We start from the raw sequence: 18,367 nt of genomic DNA on the forward strand, positions 1-18,367 counted from the left end.
CGCAACGCTGAGCACTTGGATGCAAGGTCGCTACTGGGCTATGGAAGGGAAACGTTGAATCGCTGCGGCATTGATGCTCAGTCGTGCATTGCTCAAACATACGGTGGTGCGAATGTGATGACCTCAGGGGGCGTCCAGGCGCCGTTCAGGCAGTGTACGTGCACTACATGAACCGCCGCCTCAATTGTGGATGTCTGGAAGGTGATAAAACCGGTGAGTGATTTTATGCTCTCTTTTAGAATACCTCTATGTCTTGCTGAGTGGCTCTGCAATTCACTCTCTGTACGTAGATGTGCAGAAAAGGTTGTCTTTATCAGTGATTGAGCTACAGCGTCTCAGGGATACACGATGGGCCTGCAAGATAGCGGCTTGCACAGCGGCAATGAAGAGCTTTCTTGCTATCTTTGTATGTAAATAATTGGGAGCCGGGGATTTTTTTTTCACCCACTTCTGTTTGTTCCCGCTACGTGCTGTGACTTAGTGTCCTTTTTGTTTGCTTTTGTATTGATATTACCCTCGGCGCCTGTGTTGCTCTTATGTTCCGACGATTTTTCGTTATTCTTGTATTTGTTATCGTATTTCATCGGGTACCACTCGTACCTTGGCAGTCAAAAGGCCGCTGGCAGTACTAAATAAATAAATAAATAAATAAATAAATAAATGTTTGATGCTGTGCACAGTAATCGACGTATACATCTGCACTGGTATGCCGGTATAGTGATACCTTATCTCATCTGTGCGGTGCTTTAGCGGGAAAAAAATTCTGCGGGCACGGGCGTAGGACCGATATCTAAACCGGTATCAGAACGCCCACTTCCCCGTCGAATAAGTCCTGGCTTTGTTTTGTCTTGTACTGTCACAGCGCAGGGATAGGCGTCTGTGGTTGCGCCGAAACCTTTAAGCACTTCCCCTCTACCTGCCACGGCTTTGAGAGACACTCCATAGGGTGCTGTCCGAGGGCACGTCGGTGGCCTAGCTTGTGAAGTGAAGAGTGTATAGTCGTAGAGCTGTTATTGTGCGTTTGTGAAACCTGGTGTACTTAATGTATGGCCAAATGTGACGCTGACTGGCATGCCTTTTGCATGCTCTACTTTTCGAGTTCTTTCCTCTCTTCTATTTGTTTTTGTTATTATTTTCCTGCATATATCTTTTATTGCGATAGCAATTATATGGGCACTCCAAGGCAGATTTCTGCCGTCGCCGTCGCCGTGACGTTCCGTATGACGTCAACGACGATGAAATCGTCGCCGCGCTCCGGACGCTGTATGTGCGAGTGAAAGGGCGCGAGGGACGCGCACTTTCACGGGGAGCGAACGCACGTCGGAGAGCAAACGCGCGTTCAGCGCCGTGCTCCCTGAAGGGCGGGGGACGCCGCGTAGGCGCCAGCGCGAGCGGATGCCTGCAACGTCGGCTCCGCCAAACGGTACGTGCAGCTCCTACCCAATCTCTCCTACGGCCAGGAGGACGCTAGGTGGCGTAGAGGAGTGCGGAAGCACTCACATCGCGCTTCGCAGTTCCATGTTTTTATTGCGATAGCAATTATATGGACTCTTCCACCGGATTTCTGCCGTCGGCGTCGCCGTGGCCGTGAGGTTCCGTATAGATAAATCTTCGCCGCGCGCCGTATGCCCGAGCGGAAGCGTGCGCGGACGCACGCTGTCACGGCGAGCGAACGCACTCAATCTTCCATGCCCAAGTAGGGCAGCGGGAAGCGAGCGCCGGAGGGAGCGGGGGGGGGGGGGGGGCATTTCTACGCTGCCAACAACCGCGCTCGTCGCTCGCTCCCACCGTCTCTTATCTCCACACGGCTCTGACCTATATGCGCTGTGCATTCGCCGCTCAGTTTCCGTTGAAGCGATAGACCGCACGTACCTTCGCCCGCTGCGGCGTATATATGCGCTTGCTGCCAGCGTTTTGACAGTCGTTGTCTGCAGTCATTCAGTGTGTTCTATTCATGTTTGTTTGTGCACGCTCACACCACAGTTAGTAATAGTCGGGCGACATTTTCCAACGCACGCAACACATGCAATGCTGCCCGGATCGGCAGTGCAGCGCTACAGGTGTGTCTCTTAGCACGCGCTGCCCACGGGAAGCGCTTCTCATCAACACCACCGTTTCACACGCGCCTTCTCGTGGTCATCGAGTCTCTCTTCTTGTCGGTCTACTTACGCCGCAGCACACCTGCTTACTTAATCAGCTCATGTTTAGTACAATTCATATGGCTACCAAAGCCGCTCAGCTTACTTCGTATGACATTGCTGTGTTGCTATCGCATTCATTGCTTCGCCTTTAGGGCGAAACTGTGACATTTTTTTGGTGTGTTCGGCCCTAAACACCCAGGAAAGTTCGACTCCATTTGACTTGTGAAGTCACCCGGAATCCGTGGACACCAGTTTTGTGACCCGGGAGCCGTTATTTACACCGCCACGTCAGAAGAAGCCCTCCACTACGTGGCAGCCGCGCCAAGCCTACCGATAGGTAGGAGACGCTGGCAGCTGCGCCGGTCGTGCCGGCAACGCAGACGCTGACGATGGCCGAGGCGTCTGCGCTCGACACAAAGAACGCCGACGGGCGTTCCTCTGCTACGACGGAAGAGGACATGGACCTTACCGGACCTTCGACGAGCAAGACCGACGGCATCAAGCCAACGACAACTCACTGTGAAACTATTCAAAGAACCACCACCGAGGACGACTCGCACACCGTCCTCACTTTGCGGCAAAGAAAACAACAAGCGAGAGAGAAGAAACAGGGACTAAGAAGACCCGAAGAACGAAAACCAGAGGAAAACCCACTGCGAACCCAAAGGAAAAGGAAGGGGATCAAATACCCGCTGTTTCCGAAAGACGACTTCAAGATAGTGATTCGACCCCACCAGGGCTTACCACTACGAACAATCACCACCCCGAAGATGGCTGCGGCAGTCTCATCCGCCTGCCAACACACCGTAACAGGTGAGCACTTTCTGTTACAGATAAAGCCGGGATCGAACATAGTTTTCATATCAACCTCGGAACAAGAAGTGGCAGAGTGAATTCGTCGCATAACCACGCTCACACTAAATGGTCGGAAACATGCCGTAAACGTGTACGCGGCGACTGGCGAAGAAGCCCTCAGGGGAGTGGTGCACGGGATACCAGCCAGCACACCTACTGAAACGCTCATGGCCAACTTGCGGGTGAGAACAAAAGGGGTGGAAATAATACATGCACGCATGATGGGGGAAACGAAGAGTGCAGCGATCACCTTCTGTGGCCCGACTCTCCCGCGCTTTGTGTATCACTGCGGAGGAAAACTAGCCTGCCACCCGTATAGAGCAACGGTGCAGGTGTGCAAGACCTGCTACAGCAAGGGGCACCGTAGAGATGTGTGCCCCCAACCGGACACTCACGTCTGCCGCATATGTGGTACGAAGGACCTGTTTGACGGACATATGTGCGCGCCAAAGTGTGCCTCGTGCGGGGGGGAACACGTCACAGGTGACCGCAGCTGTACACAGCGACTCAGACAGCCGAGAACACCCGCCAGGCAACCAAGAAAGCGCTCGCCCAGCCCAAAGGGTAGGGCGATCCGATGGTTTACATCTGAGGAAGAGGAATCGGAACTTTGCAACCAAGTGAAGTCGCGATCGCCAAGCCGACACAGGACTCCGTCACCCAACGATCGAAGTAGAGTCCGAGCACGCTACAAGACACCGCCTCCACCCCGACGCGGATCGAGCTCAACGTCCAGGCCTTCACCGACAAACAACAGCCCGAAACATCAAGCAGGCGGATCGCAGCTACCCACTCGACCCACCACGGTACCGGTGGGACAGAAGTCGACGCCACCTACGAACACGCAGGTAAGCTGGGCAAGGGTCGCGGCTCCCAAGACCACCCCAATAATACAAAGTGAGGAATATCAGAGAATAATCACAGAAAATAAGCAACTTAAATCCAGTCTTGCTGAACTACAGGCCGAACTCGCAGCACTCAAACAACATCTAGCAACTACGACCCAAAGCCTGAACACACAAAACCAAGCAGCACAAATGCACACGGACACGACACAATACGCTACCCCCGCGGCCCAACACGGGTAGGGACAGCTACGCAACATAGAAACCCAGCTCAAACTTCTCTTTGTGGAGATAGTAAATCTCAAGCAATATGTCGACGACTCCATCAAAGGGGTCAAAAAAACACGGAAACGGGGAAACCCAAGCCCCGGAGGCCGCGATCCCAAGGTCTTGATAACGACTGACACGGAGACAAATTTTGAGAGCTCCTATGATGGATAAACAAAACACACGCAGTCAAGAGAATCTCGAGTTGTGGCAGTGAAACTGCCGTTCCCTGCACAACAAAGAAGCAGCACTGACACAATTCGTGGAAGCAGCGGCAATTGCACCAGATCTTATATGCTTGCAAGAAGCAGGCAAACCGAAACGCTCAATATGAGGATACACACTCCACAAGAACACCGATCACACGGAGACGGCAATATTGGTTAGGAAGGATCTCGAGGTGAGCGTCGAAACTATACCGGGCATTGAAATACCACATCAAATAGCCACGGTATGGCCGGTAAAGCGAGGTCGCCCGAAGAACATCGTAGCAAATGTATACAGCTCGCCACGAGATCACAAGTCGGACTTCACACCAATTATCTTACACATCATGAACACCGCGAAACGAGGCGATAGAGTAGTATTGCTAGGAGATTTCAACGCCTGGCACACGGAGTGGGGTTACAGAAGGGACACGCCCAAAGGTACCAGCCTACTGAAGGCAACTCAGACTCACGATCTGATCCTCGTCACGGAGCCTGACTCGCCTACCAGACTGGGAAATAGCGTGTCAAGAGATACGGCCCCTGACCTCACTTTCGTAAGCGATGAACGAGGAGTCACTTGGACTAACCTAGACGAGACATTCGGGAGTGACCATTACATTCTCAATGTCTCCATTCAAACGGCAAAAATAAGACATCCGATCGGCACGGCACGTCTGACAGACTGGAAGAAATTTAGGGAATGCCAAACTGAAGCCCCGAACTTCAACAGGATACGAGATTTGACGGGGTACTTACGGGACGCGGCGGAAAAAACCACCAGACAATTTCCAACCACACAGAAAAACCCAGTGGTCGACAACCACTTAAGCCATCTTTGGGAAGCAAGAAGAAGCCTCCCCAAAAGATGGAAGAAACAGCGGCACAACCGAAAGCTTAGAGAGCGCGTAGCACAATTCACGGAGGCAGCCAATGCGTACTCGCAAGAGCTGTGCACTACTAACTGGAGGAATTTCTGTGACTCTCTCCGCGGCACTCTAAGCACGAAGAAAACGTGGGCAATCCTTCGCAGTATGCTCACCCCTGCAACCACGCGGAGAGAAACGACGCTCGCCCTCAGGCGCATAGCTAACAACTACGCAGGCTCAGACAAGGAGCTACTGAAAGAGCTCCAAAACACGTACGTGGGAGAAAGGGTGACCCCAACCACCACACCAAGTTATACGGGACCGGCTAACCCCACCCTTGACGAACCGATATCGTCTGCAGAAGTATACGCTGCAGCGCTGTCCTTTAAGAGGAACACGGCGCCCGGACCGGATCGTATCACAACCGCCATAATCAGAAACCTGGGCACCGAAGCTTTAGAGAAACTAACGCAGCTCTTCAACGACACGGTTTGGAAGATAGGAGGGTCCATACCACCTGAATGGAAAGAAGCTGAAATCATTTTAATACCTAATCCGGGGAAACCAAAATCGCTACAGAACCTCCGACCAATCTCGTTAACCTCTTGCCTTGGCAAACTTTTCGAAAAGGTCATCCAAACACGGCTCGGGAGATACTTGGAGGGCAACGAACTCCTACCAAATTCGATGTACGGTTTCCGACATGGGGTTTCCACGCAGGACGTCTTCCTCCTACTTCGGGACGAGGTTCTCAACCCACCACCCAGAAGCATGAACAGAATCCTGCTTGCCTTGGACCTGCAGAAGTCCTTTGACAACATATCACATGACGCGATACTCACCGGCCTACAAGAAGTAGGCTGTTGGGAGAGGAACTACAGTTACGTGCACAGTTTTCTCAAAGACAGAACGGCGACCATAGGGCTGGGCCACCTACGATCCGACACGATTAACATGGCCAACAAGGGCACTCCACAAGGCTCTATACTCTCCCCACTACTTTTCAACATAGGGATGAGGAAATTGGCTCTAGCGTTGGAGGAAGACCGGGAACTTGGAGTAGCTATCTACGCGGACGACGTCAGCCTTTGGGCAACTAAGGGGTCCTACGGGCACAGACAAGACACTCTACAAAGAGCGATCAACACAATTGACGACCACACGAGAAGGGCAAGCATGAGATGTGCACCAGAAAAATCAGAATTTATACAAATAAGACCTAAAAACACCCAGCAGACACGCTCCCCCATCCTGAATCTGGAGATCAACGGAAGCCAGGTCAAACAATTGCAGGAGCTCCGGGTGCTAGGCATGCTAATTCAGGAGACGGGCAGTGTATCGTCGACGCTAAACAAACTCAAACACACATCCAGGAGCGTATCGAGACTCATAAGAAGAATCGCCCGCAGTAAGGACAGCATGAGGGAGGACGACACCAGGAGACTGGTAGAAGCCTTCGTCATCGGCCGCATTACGTACGCTCTGCCATACCAGCTTTCACGCAGATGTGAAGCAGAGCAGGCCAACGTACTCATACGCACTGCCTACAAAGCTGCACTGGGCCTCCCTGACTGCACTGACACAGAGCGTCTGGGGAGTCTGGGCATTTGCAATACGTACGATGAAGACGCCGCGGGAGTCTTGATCGCGCAGAGAGAGAGACTCAACTCGACAACCCAAGGTAGATCTTTACTAAAGAGACTTCACTACCCCTTGGCACCCCAATTCTGCGGGGAGGAGATGCACGAAATACCCAGACAAGACAGGGAACGCATACACGTGCACCCAATACCCAAGAACATGCACCCCATGTTTAACGCCGGCCGCAGACGAGCGAGAGCGGTGGCACTCGAACGGTTACGCAACGACCCAAACACTCACTACACAGACGCAACTCCCTACCCCTCGAGGCTGAGAGCATTTGCTGCGGTCGTCACTAGAGGTAACGAAGCAATCACGTCGGCTACGATCCGTACCAAGAGCACGGCCGTGGCCGAAGCGGCGGCCATAGCACTAGCCATACGAGCGGCAGAGGGCAAGAGGCAATCTGCACACGTTCTCACGGATTCGCAAGAAGCTTGCCGACTGTTTCTCAGGGGCGTCCTCCCTCGGAGCGTCCTAGGCATTCTAGGAAACAACCTTCGAGAAGATCACATCATCACATGGTGCCCCGCTCACGAAGGTATACAGGGAAACGAACGGGCGGACCGCCTGGCTCGAGGACTAATTTTCCGAGCCGCGGACACATCGACCCGGGAGGAATACCTCACACCTACGCTGCCGCGACATATCCTCGACAGCCAAAGACGCGCAAGGCAGACAATGGCGCCACCCCACCCTAAGCTCACACGCTGGCAATCCCAGGACTGGAGACGCCTACAAACGAATATATATCCCAATATACACACACTCAGCAAAATACACCCGTCCCAATACGATGACTGCTGTCCTTGGTGCAGCGATACACCAACCCTCATACATATCACTTGGCATTGCAAACAAAGACCAGCGGAGGGAAACTCACCGCTCGTTACACGCAACGAACTTGAAAGGTCGTGGGAGGCGCGACTCGCGCGGCAGGACCTGGGAAGCCAGCAGACAACCTTGGACCAAGCCGAACGAGCCGCTAGAGCCAGTGGGGCCCTGGAGTAGGGGCTTCACCCGCAAGAACCTCAGTCTGCTATTTTAATAAAATGTTTATTCCTCCTCCTCCTCTCCTACGGCCACTAATCTGCTCGAGAAGCGACATAAGTGCCTAAGGAAGACAGGGAAACCGCCCATTCCGGGCGAAATCCGACCTTTTTTGTGCTGAGAACGATTATCGGACCGAGACGCTCAGCTGCCCAGTTAAGCCTCACCCGGACTCTACCTCTCCGCTGACACCGCCGGTGATGCCAGCCATTATGATGGAAGTAACGGTTGAAGGCCACACCATAACTGCACAAGAGCTCCAGTGAGACTATTGGACACCAGTGCTGTATAAAGCCTACGCCTCCCGACCAGCCAGTTCGCCGAAACCACCTCACCATTGCGGCAATGCTACCTCCGAGGCAGCTAACCCGAGCGCCAGGAACACGGCGCACGACGCAGCAGCCGCCACCCGCAGCGGCAAGACGCCGGCCCGCCTACCACCTGCGACCAAGGAGACGCGCCTCACAGTGCAGCGTAGCAAGCAGCTGCCACCACTCCCACCCAAGGCTATTCGAGTGGTCGTTCGCCCGCGAGGTGAACTACGACTTCTAGACGTCCCAACACCTCGACTTACGAAGGCAGTGCAGACCCAGCTCCGAATCACTCTACCGGACGACTTCTGCCTGCGCACCCACCCAGCCAACAATACTTTCACCATGACAACAACACACTTCCCAACAGCCGAGACTCTCAAGACGCTAACCTCCCTCGAAATTGGAGACCAAACCTACCCTTGCACGGCTTACGTGGCACCCCCACCGGGGGCTACCGGTGGAGTCATCACAAACGCCTATGATGACGAGACCCCAACGCAACTCTACCAAGACTTGGTCAGAAGAAATCCGGAGTACACCATACTAGCAGCCCGACGCATGGGAAAGACGCACTCCATCCAAATCACCTTCGACGCAAACGCAGTCCCGCACTCCATCAAGTACATGGGAGCCATCCACCGCTGCACCCTATCCGCGACAGTCCGGATGCCTGTACCAATTGCAGACAGCCGGGTCACCGTCACGACGTATGCCCAAGCCCCAAGACCAATCTTTGCCCCCGCTGTGGAACACAGCATTCGCAACAAGACCCCCCTTGTACGCCCAAGGGCATTCTGTGTGAGGGCCCTCACCTTACCGGCACGGGATCGTGCAAGGGACGAAACCTTCACCAGCCACGGAAACAGCCAAGCCACCCAGAAACGCAGCAGCAGGAATCGGTCCCACCCAGAGACAGTTTTCCCCAATTGTCATGCGGACCCACCCAGCCCAACCAACACAAGCAAGCCTGAACAGAGAAATTGAAACAAGCCTGGAGCGCGCCCCTTTCTTCTCACAAGCACACATCCATGACAGTGAATCCCAGTTTACAACACGCCCTAACGAAATCCCAGGAGGAGGCAGCGGCGGCCAAAGCAGAAGCTACAGCAGCCCGAGCAGAAGCCGCCGCTCTTCGGCAATGCATCGCCAAACTGGAAGCCCAGATAAGTGCTCTTGCCACTGGATCTCCCATTTCACCCATCCCCGCTCCAACCGCACCTCAACCTCCTCCCCTTAACCCACCCAACGACCATACCTTGCCCAGCCACTCCAACACTACTTCGTCTCCTGGTTCGCTAGGAATGGAGGCTGACACGGAACCCTCTACAAATTCAACTCCATGCACAACGCCACCTCCCTCCACCCCCATCTCCCTAGACGACATTCCAACCCTGTTTGAGTCATTTGCTGTTCGCTTTGAGGCAAAATTGCAGGACGCCATCACTCGCATCAACCAGGAATTTGCAACACTCAAAGACGCGGTTATTCACATAACACTCAAAGACGCGGTTATTCACATAACACAAGACAATGCTGCTCTTAATCACCGATTCGACGTGCTACCCCAAGGGTTTTCTGACCGCTATAGCGATCTTGAGTGCCGGCTTAATTCTTACGCAACCCGCCTCACAAAGCTGGACTCCCCCCAAGTAGACGTAAGAAGCCTAAAGCAGCTGAAGGACAGGACAACTCTATCCCTACAACAGTTCACAACCCCCCCCCCCCGTTATCATGACTTCCACCCCTCCCCGTTATCACGACTCCCAACCCCCCAATCGACTGTCATGATGGCAGCTCCAAACCGTAATCTTACACTCTGGCAGGGGAACTGCCGGGGCTTTGGCCAGAAGCGTCATGTGGTCCACCAACTGCTATCCTGTGCTACGGGACCCGACATCATTGCCCTGCATGAGCCCTCCAACCCACTCACCCTCCCCTGCTATACTCCTATTCAGCCCACATCCCCCCCGCCCACTCGGGTAGCATTTCTAGTTAGCCGCTCAATCACCACCATCTCCCATTCCCTAGCGATTAGAGACATTGAACACCTTCTAATTAAGCTTGTGCCACAACACGCTCGAGCGAATAGCCTCTTCGTCCTAAATGTATATAGGCACCCTAAATGCCTACAAAGCAACTTCCAACGCATTTTTACTCTTGCGAAGCGCATAGCAAACAAGTGCTCCTTACTCGTCGTAGGAGACTTTAACGCCCCGCGTACGGCCTGGGGTTGCCAGCACGGCACACCGAAAGGACGTCGGGTGTGGTTAGCAGCGCAACAGACCGGTCTCTCCCTTCTTACCGACGCTACCTCTCCTACACGCACGGGAAACAGTGCCTCTAAAGACACTACACCAGACCTTACATTCGCACATCGCCTCCCTCAAGCCACATGGTGCAACACACAAGAGAATCTAGGTAGTGATCATAGCATCATCGAAATTCTCTTAAATGCTCAACTACCCCGCAGACCTCCCAGAGGCTCCACTTTCACGAAGTGGGACTCTTTCCGATCATGTAGAGCAACCCGCACCGTCGTCCCCATTACGGACATCACCGACTGGTCCAAACAATTAGAAAGTGATGTCCGATCCGTAACTCGTCCCCTACGAGAGGACTGCCCAAGCGACGCAGTTGACTCCCGCCTCCTGCATTTATGGGAAGCTAAAGCAGGCCTAGAACGACGTTGGCAAAGGCAGCGCTGGAACCGAACACTTAGACGCCGCCTCGCCCGTCTCAACATAGAGATAGAGACGCACGCGGTGACTCTTTCACGACAAAACTGGGAATCACTATGCAACAAGCTAGATGGCAATATGAGTCTACCTCAGACCTGGAACCTCTTTAGGCACTTGATAGAATCCACTCCATCTAAGACAACCCAAAGACACAACCTCGGCAAACTCATACATACTTCCGATACACCTCAAGTGGAATTCCTCCAAGAACTTCGAAATCAGTACTTCCCCACATACCCTCCTGTAACACACCCCGACTACGCAGGCCCCGCTAACCACCTCCTTGACGAACCCATTACAGAAGCAGAAGTTCAGGCTGAACTTCAGAGACTTAACACGTCCTCAGCCCCCGGCCCAGACGGCGTACATAACAAGGCCCTCCGGAATCTCGACGCTCAATCCAATGCCGCCCTTACCGAATACTTTAACGGGTGCTGGCAAAAGGGCACCCTTCCACCGCAATGGAAACAGGCCAAAGTCGTGTTCTTACCCAAACCTGGGAAACCTCTGCTCACCTCTAACCTCTGACCAATCTCCCTCACTTCTTCTGTCGGCAAACTCATGGAGCATCTACTCCAACCAGGCTCTGCAAGTACCTAGAAGGCAACAATCTCATGCCCACCTATATGTTTGAATTTCGTCCTGGGCTTTCCACACAGGACGTCTTCCTACAGCTAAAACAACAAATTCTAGATACCCAAACCCACGACACCAAAGCTATCCTAGGTGTGGATCTCACGAAGGCATTCGATAACGTTACACACTCAGCTACCCTACAGAACCTTACAACCCTGGCAGTAGGCGCCAGGATGTACAACTACATCCGAGACTTCCTCAGCGACCGCACAGCTACACTTACCTTCGGCGACCACCGCCTTCCAGGCATAACACTGGAAGCACGAGGTACGCCCCCAGGGAGCCGTCCTCTCCCCTATTTTATTCAATATAGCACTTCTTCACTTACCCCAACAACTAGCTCAAATCCCCGACATCCATTTCAGCCTTTACGCCAACGACATCACTCTCTGGGCAAACCGCGGCAGTGACGCCGAAATGGAACAACATCTACAATTGGCACTAAACACCATCGACACATATGTACAGGAGCGCGGCCTGACCTGCTCCCCTTCCAAATCGGAGCTCTTTCTCTACCGCCCCAAGCCACACGATTCAGTCATTCCTTCCATCTCCCTTACGCTAGGTACCCATCCTATCCCACTAGTATCCAAAATCCGCGTGCTAGGACTAGTTCTACACTCCCACGGTGCGCACGGAGAAGCCATAAAGACTCTCCAAACACACGCTCAACAGACCACCCGACTTATTCGCCGCATAGCGAACCGCCGGGATCGCCTACATGAGCGAAACGCACTTCGCCTTACCCAGGCTTACATCATAAGCCGCACCACATATTCCCTTCCATACCTACCCCTCCGACAGATGGAGAGAGACCAGGTAAACGTCCTCCTACGGAGTTGCACGAAAATGGCTCTACGCCTTCCCCCCAGCACATCCAACGACCGACTCCTCAAACTCGGGGTCCACAGCACCTTTGGGGAACTCACAGAAGCCACATTTACGGTACAAACATCCCGTCTATCTAACACAGCCGCTGGCCGCGCTCTATTATCCCAATGAGGCCCAACCGCAATTACACACACTACCGAGGGGGTCCCCCTTTCTTCTATCCTCCGCTCTAACCTCAACATACCTCCGATCTCCAAGAACATGCACCCTAAGCGAGATGGGAACCGCAGAATAGCAAGGGCTCAGGCCCTCCACAAACAGTACAGCGAGGACCATGATGTGGTCTACGTGGATGCAGCAGAATATACGTCAGGCTCCCGTATGGCCCTGGCGGCAGCCGACAATAAGGCAAAGCTTCTAACCTCCAGCTCAATCATCACCAATTCCACCACAGAGGCAGCCATCGCGCTTGGTCTCATCTCTACATCTGCCACCAAGATTATCGCTGACTCCAAATCTGCCATTCTCAAATATGCCAGCGGCTACATATCCCGCACCGCTGCTCGCTTACTACGCTTCTGGCAGCCCCGGCGCCCCATAGCCCTCATCTGGACGCCAGCACATGCCGGCCTCCCTGGCAATGAAGAAGCTCATTCCCTAGCCCGAGGTCTCACATTCCGGGCAGGAGGAGTCGAGCCCCCTCTACGGGCCGGAGAGCGCCTGCTTTCTTTCAGTGATATCCTTTCGTACTACCGGGAGGAACGAAGGGAGTACACACCCCCAGCCCCATCCCTCACCATAGCGCAGGCCGCACACTGGCGACTACTACAAACTCGGACGGCCACATACCCCTTACTGCTACATGCACGATACCCAGACCAATTCCCCTCCTCATGCAAACTTTGCGGTAAACCAGGAGACTTCCTACACACCCTCCTCACATGCCCCACCTTCCCTCATCCCCCATCACAGACCGTGGCGGAGTCTTACTGGGAGACTCTTTTGACATGCACTTCCCCTCAAGACCAGTGCTGGATCATCCCCAGTGCTATGAGAAGGATTGCGCTCCAAGGGCTCTCCTTCGCTTTGTAAGGGTGCGTCCTCACAGTAAGGGAGCACCCAAGTGCCATGTAGGGGTCTTCGCCCCCACCATCAATGGCAATAAAAGTTTCTACCACCACCCTGAAGGGCTGCAGAATTAAGCGTCTCTTTCCTCCTTTCCATATATAGAGAGCAAACGCAACTTTTTCCGTCGCGCGAAAGAGTGTGGGGGGACGGGAGGGAGGGAGGGAGGAGAGGCGACGTTTAGCTGCGGCACCAAATACGTTTATAAAAACTCCGCGCGCGTTCGGTGCGAACGCGTGAAAACGCCGACGGCGTCGACAACAGTTCTGCGCGTTGCTGGTTCTGCTGCATGTACAAGTCCATACAGCTGATAAAACTGTATACTGTCCTTACTCCGTATAGCACTCTACTAATTTGCTATCGTAATTGGTGCTTCGCCTTTCGGGTGAAACTGCGACAAATGGTTTGTTGTTCTTTTCCCATTTCCAACGTTTGAATGACCAACCCGCGCCTCAAGGGTGTTTTGTTATTATTTTTTGTAATCTAGTGCACCTTTATCAAAGTTGGAATTGATATGCACATTGCTTAGTTGTGTTAGTTCCTTCTCCTGCTGTGAAATTACCCTTTTGAAGCTATATTGTGATCTAGTTACCTGATGTTGTTTTATTGCTGCTGGGTACCTGTATTTTTTTCTTTATTTAATACCGTTTTATATGTATGTGCTGTTCCATGTACTATATAAATTTACATTTTCTTATCAGAAGCATGGCTGGGTAAATATGCAAGATTGTAGTTTATATCTTACTGCGTTGCTGGAGTAGCTTATTCTCACTGTCTTGTTCAGGCCTTCAGTTCAGTCAATGTGCTGTTAAACGATTTTAGCCACTGAGTGATTGGTATCCGCATCGCAACCCTGTTGGGCTCTCGGACCTAAGTGTTCAGCATACGTAAATATATCTTCGCTTTTTTCACACCCTTTTCTTGTTAAATGACACAAAAAAAGCATGCCGAATAACTACAAAGTCCACTTAGTTCAATTAAAAAAAGTAAGGAACACGTTCAGAAATACTGGGAGAAATTGTAATGCTCAAAAGCGTTGGGCTGACCAATGAATGAAACCACGTGACTCGCCGCGCGCCTGGCTAAGAGGAGCGCCGGGCTCGCCTTGTCAGTGCGATCGTTGTCATGGATGAGAGCGAGGGCGGGCCTTCTCTGAGCGTTGCGCGGGAGCGGGAGTTTTTTAGCCATCATCTGCAAGTGGCGTCTGACCAACACGCGGATATCGCCGGGAGAACTGCTTCATTGGAGAGGGTCCGGAATGCCAAGCGCGTGAAGCTGGCCTCGGAGACTGAGGAAGAGCGAGCTGTTCGGCAAATAAAACGTCGGAGAGGGGACCAAACGTTGGTTAAGCTAAACAAAGGTTAACCAAGTGAATACGAGACTAAACCAAGCTAAACCAAGCTTTCGCTTTGCATATCCAGGATTAGCTGAACTAAGCCGCAGCCATTTTTAATACCCCGGCGCCTCCGCTCCTCCTCTCCGGCGCGCGCTCCGATTGGTCGGCTCCTCTCTTCCTTGCGAGCGGGTCACGTGACCCCTCCGGCTCTACTCCTGCGTGACGGCATCGTCATCGACGGTGCACGCTCGACTAAGAACAGTTCCGCTGTTAAAAAAGTCGCAGTTTCGCCCGAAAGGCGAAGCATCAATTGCGATAGCAAATTAGTAGAGAGCTATACGGAGTAAGGATAGTAGTTTTTTGGGCTGCATAAGCTTGTACACATTCACTTACTAAGTGAATTAACTAGCATGGTGTCAGCGCACTCAAGTAAACGCGAATAGATCACACTCGATGACCGCAGACAAGCACTGTGAAAACGCTGGCGTGAGCAAGCACGGGAAGAGCAGTGACTGAAGGTTCGTGTGGTCTATCGCTTCAACGGAAACTGAGCGGCAAAAGCACAGCGCATACAAAGGTCAGAGCCATGTGGAGATCGCTTTCAAGATACGGTGCGCACGACAGTCCTCAGCCGCGCATAGTACAAGTACGCAATTCCAGGCAGAGTAGAAGCCGCGGACCCTCCCTCCCGGGCTGCCTTCCCGCTTTCCTCCTTTCTTGAGGGAGATTGAGCCGCCAGTTCCCCTTGCGCCTGGTCGCAAGATACGCATTTAGTGCCGCAGCTAAAGATCGCCTTCCCTCCCTCCCTCCCTCTCTCCCATCCCCCATGGCCTTTTGCGCGAACGGAGACGTCGTATTTGCTCTCCATGAAAGCGCGCGTTCCTCGCGCGCTTTCACTCGCACACACAGCATACGGCGCGCGACGACGAGTTTATCGCCGTTGAACTTTATACGGAACCTCACAGTGACGGCGACGGCAGGAATGTGCTTGGAGTTTCCATATAATTGATATCGCAATAAAGCGACCCAGCGCGAACCGGGCGACCGACGCATTATCGGCAGCACAACACTCGCTCCTCGCTGCCCTACCTCATTCCCTCGACACACACACGCACGCACCCCCTCACACAAGCTTTACGTACGCGCCTGTAGCATCAGTCTGAAGCCATCGCAGCGCCGTTGACGCTCAGTCAAGACGCACGGCGCCTGCTTCCACACTCCCTTTCTGCCAGGTGATTTTGGGTATTTGCTCCACGAAGCCGCAGTAGGTCCAGCACCGGCAACGTGACGTCATCACCTGGTCACGTGGGTTTTGGTAACATGGAATGATAACGCCGGAAGGCGCATTTTATTGCGATAGCAATTATATGGACACTTCAACCGGATTTCTGCCGTCGCCGTCGCCGTCGCCGTAGCCGTCGCCGTCGCCGTGAGGTTCCGTATAGATAAAATCTTCACCGCGCGCCGTATGCCCGAGCGCAAGCGTGCTGGGACGCGCGCTATCACGGAGAGCGAACGCACTCAATCCCCCACGCGCAAGCAACGAAGCGGGAAGCCAGCGCCGGAGGAAGCGGGGGGGGGGGGGGGCACTTCTACTACAGTGACTAGAATGGGGAAGTGTGACGACCGGCGAGCGGCTCATATGGGAGGCGCTGAAGCCGGAGAAGAGGGAACCGCGTGGGGGCGCTCGCTCCCGCATTCACGTCGCTGAAGCTCCGCCGCGCCGAAAAGCTCGCCGTTTCTTTTTGGTGAATGCCACGTGCGTACAGTTCTTTTTACGGTTCTGCGCGCAAGTTTGACCCCCGTCGTGTGTAGTCATGCTGTAGTCATGCCAAGGAGGCAGAGTGATTGTTTTGTGCCTGGGTGTACGACAGGCTATAAGTCTAACAAGAATAAACTGGCCTTGTTTGGTGTACCGAAGGACCAAACCTTGCTCGCACAGTGGCAACGCGCTGTTCCTCGCGCCGACAAGAAACTGGAAGAAAATTGTGCAGTGTGCGAACTCCACTTCGACGATAGGTTCATTTCTAGATATTTTGAGCACACAGTGAATGGTGAGCTCATCCGCATTGACAGAACCAGGCCTGTGCTGCTTCCGGGAGCGGTTCCTACTCGGTTCCCGAACCTACCTGCCTATTGCTCAAAGAGGCTGCCACCGGAGAGAAAGCGCCCCACAAGGACTGAACAGCATGCCCCACCGAGGAAGAAGCGTGCACAAGAGACAACCACATCAGTAAGTGCTGAGAACGCGATCGACAGTGTTGACATCAACAGCGATTCATGCATGCCGTTTGAGAACTTCGCCTTACCGTCGCCCTCGTGGGGGAAACATACGTTCAGTGTATCTCCTCTGATTGTTGGTTACAGCGTGTGTGAACCGGGAAAAGACAAGAGCATCTTGTTCGCCAGGAAGTTGGTTGTTTTCACACAAGAAGAAAACGGAGTGAAGCAAGAAGTGTTTGTGAAAGGAATACAGATACTGCACGATGTGTGTGACGACCCTGCCTCACTGTTAGGGCAGGTAGACGCTCTAAGCGTGTGCTCAGGGGCTGGAACTGTTGAAGAATTTCCGTTTGCTATCGGAAACAAGAGGTACCTTGTCACTGGTACCGAAATATCCAGTTCAAAATGTCATGGAACCGCACAAGAGAAAAAACAATGCGTTTCTTGTAAACTTCTCAGGAAAGGCCTCCTCAATCAAAGATCTTCGCGGAAACAACGCAGTCGGACTCAAGCTGTTCGTCTATCATTAAGGAGGAGGACACAAACACAAGCTCTTAAACGATTAAGGGCTAAGCTTTCGCGGTATGAAGATAATATGCAGAAACTGAAGCAGCAAAGTGAGGAGCTCGAAGAAAACGTCCTTGAAAACCGACTAAAAGATCTCAGGCCCAAGCAAAGGCTTGCTATCATGCAATGTTTTCAGGGTGCACGACGTAAGTCGGCAAAGGGAATGAAGTACAACCCAGAGTGGCTATTGGAATGCATGATAATGCGAATGAAGAGCCCTAGGCTGTATGAACACGTGAGACGGGAGGGCATACTGCTGCTGCCGAGTCGCTCGTGCCTGAAAGTATACATGCGCAAGTATAAGAGCGGCTTTGGCTTTAATTCCATGGTGTTAGCAGGGATTGCCGAGAAAACGAAATCAATGGATGAATTCAAACGACACGGTGGGCTCATAATAGACGAAATGAAGTTGTCAGAGTGCTTGAGTGTTGGTACCGCAGGAAAGGTAGAAGGATTTGTAGATTTGGGAGCGTTCACACCTGACAGCGAAAAGCACATTCCATGTGATCATGGCATGGTCATTTTGTTTCAACCGTTGACAGGCTCCTGGCATCAAATACTGGGAGTTTTTGCTTCCAGAGGAAATGTAAAAGCTGCACTGCTTTCAAGGATTGTTGTGGAAGCCGTGCTGCTTACAGAGAAAGCAGGCCTCAAAGTGGATTTTATAACGTCGGATGGAGCATCATGGAATCGGTCCATGTGGCGTAGGTTTGGTATATCGGG

The sequence above is a fragment of the Dermacentor silvarum genome, chromosome 2, assembly GCF_013339745.2.
Source record: "Dermacentor silvarum isolate Dsil-2018 chromosome 2, BIME_Dsil_1.4, whole genome shotgun sequence".
Lineage (NCBI taxonomy): Eukaryota > Metazoa > Arthropoda > Arachnida > Ixodida > Ixodidae > Dermacentor > Dermacentor silvarum.